Source organism: Vicia villosa, linkage group LG6 (genome assembly GCF_029867415.1).
Source record: "Vicia villosa cultivar HV-30 ecotype Madison, WI linkage group LG6, Vvil1.0, whole genome shotgun sequence".
NCBI lineage: Eukaryota > Viridiplantae > Streptophyta > Magnoliopsida > Fabales > Fabaceae > Vicia > Vicia villosa.
In genome coordinates this window covers 162,304,474-162,312,848 of record NC_081185.1, presented here as the reverse complement: position 1 = coordinate 162,312,848, position 8,375 = coordinate 162,304,474, and positions in this window count along the sequence as shown.

The window sequence follows — 8,375 nt, the reverse complement described above, 5'->3', positions numbered from 1 at the left end:
ACTCGTTCTGACACTCCTCTACAGATATGGTTTAAAGCATGACCCGTTCTGGTCTTCTCAATCAGATACACATTCCGGAAGCTCGAACCCCGGATACTCTGAATCTCTACACCAGGTCCCACAACAATGGAGAAAGCCAGACGTACCTAAGCGTCAATTCACCGAGATCAATATGTCATTGGCTCAAGCATTACAACATCCATTGAAGATCGAATTGATTACTCTGAGGGACCCTCCTAAAAATGCTAACACTTCCACTCCTGACTATAAACTCAATGCGAGGTGCGCGTACCATTCCAACAGTCTTGGACATTACACAAACAATTGCTGGACATTAAGGAATAAAGATTCAAGATCTGATCAATGACGGAGAAATCAAATCCAACTCTCCTAAAACTCCTGTGGTGATCACCGCTCCTATGCCTAGTCATGACAAGACGGATTGACGTCTAGACGGACGAACTTTTGGATCATTAGATCTACTTTCATTTGCATGTTTCTTTTCTGTTTGTTTAAACATTCAAATTATGATAGACATTATCTGTTTTAATAATCATCATCAGTGCATTGCATATGTTTGTCTTGAATAAATTATTTCGTTATCACTCATTTTAAATTATGTCTTTATTCTGCATATGTTTTGTGATATTCAACTCCTACTAAGCTGTAAGCCTTTTGAGGGAGAATGACGAAAACGATACCGCAACCTCACACAGTATGCTTTTGAGTGGACTATGCTGACGATGTACAGGCATTGTTTCAATTCCTAAACAGTGGAGATATAAGGATGATAATCCCTCGTCAACCCTTTTTGAGCCTAAGAAGTAGAAGTTTCTTTCTTGTATTAATCAAAACCCTTGATCAAAACCTGGGGCAGGGTAGTTCTCAGTTAATCTGGCTGAGCATTCTATTTCAAGAGAATCATTCAGTACACCTTTCAACAAAGGTTGTAACCACAAGCGTTCATCCGCACACATCAAAGAAGTGTTGGAGACGTCAACCAAAAACCAATGACGGTTCATCAATCAGTAAGGCAGTTAATATCTTTCAAAAAAAATGAATGAAAAATATAAAAAAATATAATAATAAGAGAAAGCCTGCTAAGTCAAAAATCAAAAGACGACTTAGGCAAAATCAAGGCATCCCGCTGACTGTAAGCTCAAAATAGACAGTTCAGGCAAAAGTGAGGGATATCAAAAAAAAAAAAAAGGGGGGTCAATAAATTCCTGAACAACACAATGTTGTGACCACCAAAAGGAAGAAGTGACTGCCCTCTCGAAAGTTCTCTCTGCTTGTGAACCATCATCATTATCAAAGATACAAATCCAAAAGTCTCTTGGAACCTGAATGCATAAATTGAATTAACTGAACTTAGGACTGAAGATCATCACGAAGAGGGGTGGGTACAAATAAACCTTGAGCCTCTATCCTTTGTTTCTTAAACCGTGAACCAAGCCACGTTACAACCCTTGAAAGTCCTAACTGAAGCATGGTTAGTTCGAAAGCATACTGTCACCAAAAGGTATCCTGACTCCTTAAGGTTTATCACAAATGCTGAGTTGATATTTTGTTTTTACAAGCATCAGGTTTACAAACATCTCATTGTTACAAATACCATGTCTTTATAAATATCACGCTTTTACATCTCTTGTTTTAATGTTTTTTCAAAAACTCAAGACAAACGTATGCATTGCATCTCATGAATTCATTATTAAACATATTCTGCTACATAATTTCAAATGTTAGCATCAGAAAGAACTTGCGCAGGGTACAACTAATGACTAACAGTTATCCAGACAGACAAGATCATTCCAGAAGCAATGTCTCCTATGTACACAAGGGGCATGGCACGTTTGCTCAATCAATCAAGGGCAATCAAGTCAAGATTCCGAGAATCTCTCAAGGGTGCCGAAAACAATCAGGGGCATGCATCCGAATAAATCTGAATCCCTATGATCACTAGGGGCATGCCACCCATAGTTCACATCTCATAAAGTCCTCGCGAGGCAAATCTTTCCAAAGTTCCTACTAACTGGGGCAAATCTACACAAGTCCAGCTTGACATCTTGACCAATATTCAGTGGTGTGTCCTAATCAAAACTCAAATCCTGGAATGGTAATTGCTGGGGGGCAACATTCAAGACACCCGTGTCTCCCCACAAAGATGATTTTGCAAAATCATATCCCCACAGAGTAATCACTAAGAAGATACCTTCAAATGCTCCCGATAAAGACATGGCTCCCCAACAAAGTCTACATCTTCAACACTTTTCTCTTCTCCAACATGGCTTACTAATGTCTTTTATCTCCAGTCAAGGCATATCAAGTTACTGATCATCCCCAAGTGAAATTATAAATCCCCAGCTGAGCACCTTTCAAGACGAAATCAAACATCAAGATCAAACATCTAAGATAACATAAATCATATTCGCATACCATATGACACAAACATATTCATACATCGCATACATCACCGCATAACAAATCCATAACATACAAAGTTTCTCATTTATTTTGAGACACTCATTACATAAACACATGCATCATGACATAAGAAAACTAACCTCTACTTTTCAGGATATTACTATCTCTATTTGCAAAGAGTTAAGTCGACACCTTTGACGGTTCCTTAACAATCTATTCTCAAGTATTAAGTCGACACCTTTGACGGTTCCTTAATACATCAAGAGTTAAGTCGACACCTTTGACGGTTCCTTAACAACACATTTCAGATATAAGTCGATACCTTTGACGGTTCCTTATACAATCTATCTACATATCTGAGTCGATACCTTTGACGGTGCCTCAATGATATGCTTCAGAGTTAAGTCGATACCTTTGACGGTTCCTTAACAACCCACATCAAGAGTTAAGTCGACACCTTTGACGGTTCCTTAACAACACATTTCAGATATAAGTCGACACCTTTGACGGTTCCTTATACAATCTGTCTGCATATCTGAGTCGATACCTTTGACGGTGCCTCAACAATATGCTTCAAATTTAAGTCGATACCTTTGACGGTTCCTTAAATAACCCAACACAGATTTGAGTCGATACCTTTGACGGTTCCTCAACATTAAAAAAAAGAAGACAACAAAAGCATAAATTTTGCAACAATCCATACTCCAACAACTACCAGATGGCATCTACAAGCCCATCTCCGACAAAAGTCCCTACTTCAAATAGGGCAAATTTCTTGGTATTCTTGTGTTCAATCATCTTCCACCTTCAGATACCGACTGGCACACAAACCACTCTACATCTTCAGGTTTAAGAAAATTGAACAGGGGCAGCTGTCATACCCCAAAATTTGCCCGTCATATTCCAGATATTTTTTCTCACCTGACTTGTAATTACTCAAGACAGAACAAGTTCATTCCTCTCCAAAGCACAAAATTATCTCCATACGAAAAATCGAGCAAGTTAAGAGTGGTACAAGTTGTTTGATTTTAAGGGGATTCATGAAGACTAAATTAAGCAAACTCAGAAATTTGGGCTATTGGGCCTAAGTTTTAACGTCTAAACATGAAGATAACCTTATATGGGCCCTTTTAAGTTTATTCATGTTCCATCATGATTTTATTTCTTATTTATTAGTTTATTTTTGATTTTTATTCTTAAAAATTCAAAAATAAATTAGATAAAAGATGAAATAAATTAGTTAAATAGATGGACCTAGACTTAAGCTATATGAGAGGCCCAGAATAAGTTGCAAACGGTGAAGCACATTCCCTAACAAATCATGTTCAAAAAATTAGCAAGTTTCATATCAAATCTTTCCATGATTAATCTCAAAGATTCACCTCACAAATACTAACCTAATTCACTCCTTATACATATACTGAAGAGGCCCAATCGCAAGGACGAATTTTTTTCATAAGGATTAGAGCCTCAAGAACCGTGGAAAAACTCAAGAAAAGTTCACAAAAAACCAAATTCGTTTTCCAATCTGCAGGCCAATTAAAGGATTTTCGTTGATCAATTCATGTTCCGAAGGCATTCAGGAAGCTTCCTAGATCGATTTTGAGTCTCGAAGCATCGTGAATCTTCACCTGCATCCCACGGTTTGAACTGTTTTTTTCTGAGTTTCGATCATATTGATTCATGCGTCTTTTTCACAATTTGAATACACATACATGTTTATCGTGATGCCATTAATGTTTCTGGAGGTTTAATTGTATTTCTGAGCACGTTTGAAGCTGACCACCATTGCTAGGGTTTACAGTTCTCAGATTGGGGCTACAGGAAACAACGAAAATTAGACAAAATTGAGGCCATGTTCATGCTCGGGCAATGATTTCAGTTCGTTCTATGGTTCTATCTTGGATTTATATTGTGTGTGATGTGTTTTTGAAGATGGCAGGTCTATGGAAACGCAGAAAAAGCGTTGCCTAATCTCTATGAATCGCAAGGAAGAAGAAGACCTCCCAGATCGCATGTGGTCAGCCAGCGCCAGACCATGGTATGCCTTCGCCGGTCAACGGTCAGATCTCCAGGATGCGTGATCGAACGCCTTCACCACATGCACCTACGATATACTCTCAAGGGTACAACACACCAGATCAATCCAGCTAAGTTTATATATATATTATTTTGTTTTTGTTTTTTTATTTAGTTAAATACTATTTTCTTATTGTTTATTTGTTTTAATTCTTTTTTAAATATTCTTTTTAATTCAAACTTTCTTTCTAAAAAACTTCCCTTTTATTATTTATTTTGTAATTAAATTGATAATAACGATTTTTAGTTAATTTAAATAATTGAGTTAATTTATTGGTTTAATTGTTTCATTAATTATAAATATTCTTATTAATTGATTAAAAATAATGCTAGGGTTAGATATTTAACCGAAACCCTATTTTTACCGATTTAGTGAATTAGGTTGGAAACCAATAATTGACTAAATTGATTCTGGTCTTTTATTTATTCTATTAATCGTAGTTAATTTATACCCTAATCAGGATTTTCAATGACCGTTCCCTACACTGAATAGTTCTTTTTCTGTGCCTTTTCAGGATTGTCTTTCCAGGTGCCTTCCGACTACGCGTCACGTCAAAAGAACGAAGCTAAGTTCTAAACCCGTCTTTTATTATTATTGTTATTGTGATTAAGATTTAATTTCCTCGTCAATAGAATTCCTCCTACACTTATACTTTTGCCATTCCTCTGATGATCAGGTTCAATGTTTAAGGCTCGAGATTTCCTCCGACCGCCAACCACATCAGATCAAATTAAAAGTTAAGTATTCCTTCCTTTCTTTCTATTTTTCTTTTTAATATTGTTTTTATTTATTAAATTAGGGGTAGCCGTGTTTGCCTTCGAATCTGATAATACACTCACGCCTTATTTGTTTCTTTGCTCATTCCTAATGGTCAGAGTCGATGCATCTGGCAAATCCTTGCCCTCAACCCTGTCAGGCAAATGCCAAGCTAAGTACTTTCTCCCTATTCTATTTTTAATTTATTATCCTATTTTCTTTTGTAGTTAATGAGGTTTGCCCTCGAATTTGATAATGCACTCACTATATGTTTTCTGTCTTGTCTTTTTCCTTTTCAGGGTTTATCGATTGCCAAAGCTATGTTGTTGGTAACCCTAAACCTCATTTTATGTTATGTTTTTTTTATTATTATTACTTATGTCAACCCTGATAAGGGATCCGCTGGTTACAATTTCCCGCCCCCTTTATTGCTTTATGTTATTATATACTGCGTGGTTAGTAATCTTAGGGAGTGCAAGCCTTAAACTGAACTAGAATAACTAATTAAAAGATAAATATCTGAACATAATCACGTGATTGTTGCACACACGCACCCTTTGGGTAACCTCTCTGTTGCCTGTTGCCTGTTGCCTGCTGCCTGTTGCCTTTGTGTTTTTTGCAGAATAAGCCACGTCCCTCGAATACGAGGATACCTCAGCCATGCTGCCTCGATAAATAAAGGTCATACGACCCTAAATGATGCTGCCTTCGATACACAATATGACCTCGACCCTCGGATGTTGCCTACGGAAAATGGCTGAGGTATCTTCTGGTTGCCTAACGGAAAAATGGCTTATTCTGATCCTTGCCTTAGATTACCTGCCCTTCTATGGCATGGGACAGTCTCATGGCAAAGGATGCTTCGACGACCCTTCAACCTCCAAACGAAAGGCTTCCTGCCCTCTTATGGCAAGGATAGACCCTTTCATGCTGAAAGGCTAAAAAGAGACCTATCATCTGAGTTTAAGGTAATTGCCCCTAATTGCCTTGCAATGCTCAATCTTTAATATTCTTTCTCACAATTCTTCGAAAAGGGATACGCTCATTTACGAGCTAAAGTCCCTATCTCTTTCATCTACATTTTCTAAACAAACGAGCAAGCAAAGCAATTAAGAGCCCATGGAAAACCATGGATGCAAAGGGTGCCTTACACCTTCCCTTTGCATAAATTACCCCCCGAACTCAGATTTTCTTTAAAAGGTTTTTTTCTGTTTCTTTTTGCCTTTCTGAATTTGTTTGGATAAAATAAAAGTCGGTGGCGACTCTTGCTTAACCGCGACATTTCGATCGATAAAAAGTCAGTTCACCGTATTACAGAACTGGCGACTCTGCTGGGGATGCTTTCGATTAAAAGAGGGGTTACCTTAGAGTTTAGGATTCACTTTAATTGTTTGATTTGTTTGCTTTATATTTCAAAGGATGTTTTGGGTATTTACTTGTGTGAAGGATCCTAACCCGGATCTGAGAACCTTAGGTAAATGGCATGAGACCAAGGAGACTGCACAGCGTATACTGATGTGGTTGAACTGGTGGCCATCGTTAGTGTGACACATTGGTTTGTCCTGGTGTTCCTTGGGATCCGACTCGAGGAAACACTTGGCTGCTGCGTGGTGTCATTAAGCACTAATTTGCCCTAGAACCCTAGTTGAACTTGGCCTTGGCCTATTAGAAAGTAGCGAGATGGCTGGCTTTGGTTCCGACCGAAGTTGGTTGATACTCGAAGCTACACTCATATGGACTGGACTTTCAGGACCTTCTTGGTTGGTGATTCGATTGCCGAACTAAGATAAGCGCCTTCGAGAAAGGTCAATGATATGAGCTCCCTAGAACCCGATCTTTATCTAGGGCAGGTTGAACCAACTTAACTTCAGTGGGGAGGGTACTTACCTACAAACTCCAAGCAAGCCTCTAAACCTAAGGGCACTTGTGTGACTTGTTTGTGTTTACCACTAACCTTTGTTTCTTTGCAGGTTTTGTTAAAAGACTTGTTTGCCCTCACTATTCCATGTTGTTCCTAATAAGTTGCATACTAACCTTTGTTTCCTTGCAGGATTCGCTTGTAGGGCATTTCGTCCTCATTACCTTATGCTCTAACCCTTTATTTCCTTGCAGGGATTGTCTGTAGGACACCTAGTCCTTATGACCTTATGCTTTACTTAATGCATTGCATCTGCATGACATCATGACATCATGACATATCATATTAACTAACCCTTTCAAGGATCTTCGGGATTTAGGGCGCACAATTTCAGGTACTCTTATCAGGGATTAAATTCCTATCAAGGGGCAAGAGGATTTATTTTCCTCTAGCCACATACCTTCCGATTCAAAGGCTCAGTACCCATCAAGGGGCAAGAGGATTTATTTTCCTCTAGCCATGTACCCTCAAGTTCAAAGATATCCCGAATCAGAGGCGATGACCCATTTGATATGGTGAGCTTGATTCTCAAAGATGGACGTTCAAAGACAAGAGTCGGAATTCTTCAAACAAATATGAGACCAAATCACTTTCCAATGTTGCTAACTAAATTCCTTAAAGATCCTTGAAAACATTTCATTTGCATTCATGACATCGCATATTTCTAACTGTGTTTTCAGGCTCCGCCTCGACAATCATTCCTCTCAGATATAATCGAGCTGGAAATTCATTCTGACAAGCCCTTTTACATTCCAAAACTTCGTCAAATAACTCATCGACTCTAACAAGCAAGCATTCTCTATCAGATATGGTCTAATGTGCGACCCGTTCCGGTATTCCCTATCAGATATGGTCTAATGTATGACTCGTTCTGGCTTTATTCATCAGATATGGTCTAATGTATGATTCGTTCTGACATTCCCCTTCAGATATGGTTTAATGAATAACTCGTTCTGATATCCTTCAACAGATATAGTCCAATGTATGACTCGTTCTGACATTCCAACAGATATGGTCTAACGTACGACTCGTTCTGCTATTACTCCAACAGATATGGTCTAACGTACGACCCGTTCTGCTATTCCTCAACAGATATAGTCTAATGTATGGCTCGTTCTGATATTCCTCCTCAGATATGGTCTAATGTATGACTCGTTCTGACACTCCTCTACAGATATGGTTTAAAGCATGACCCGT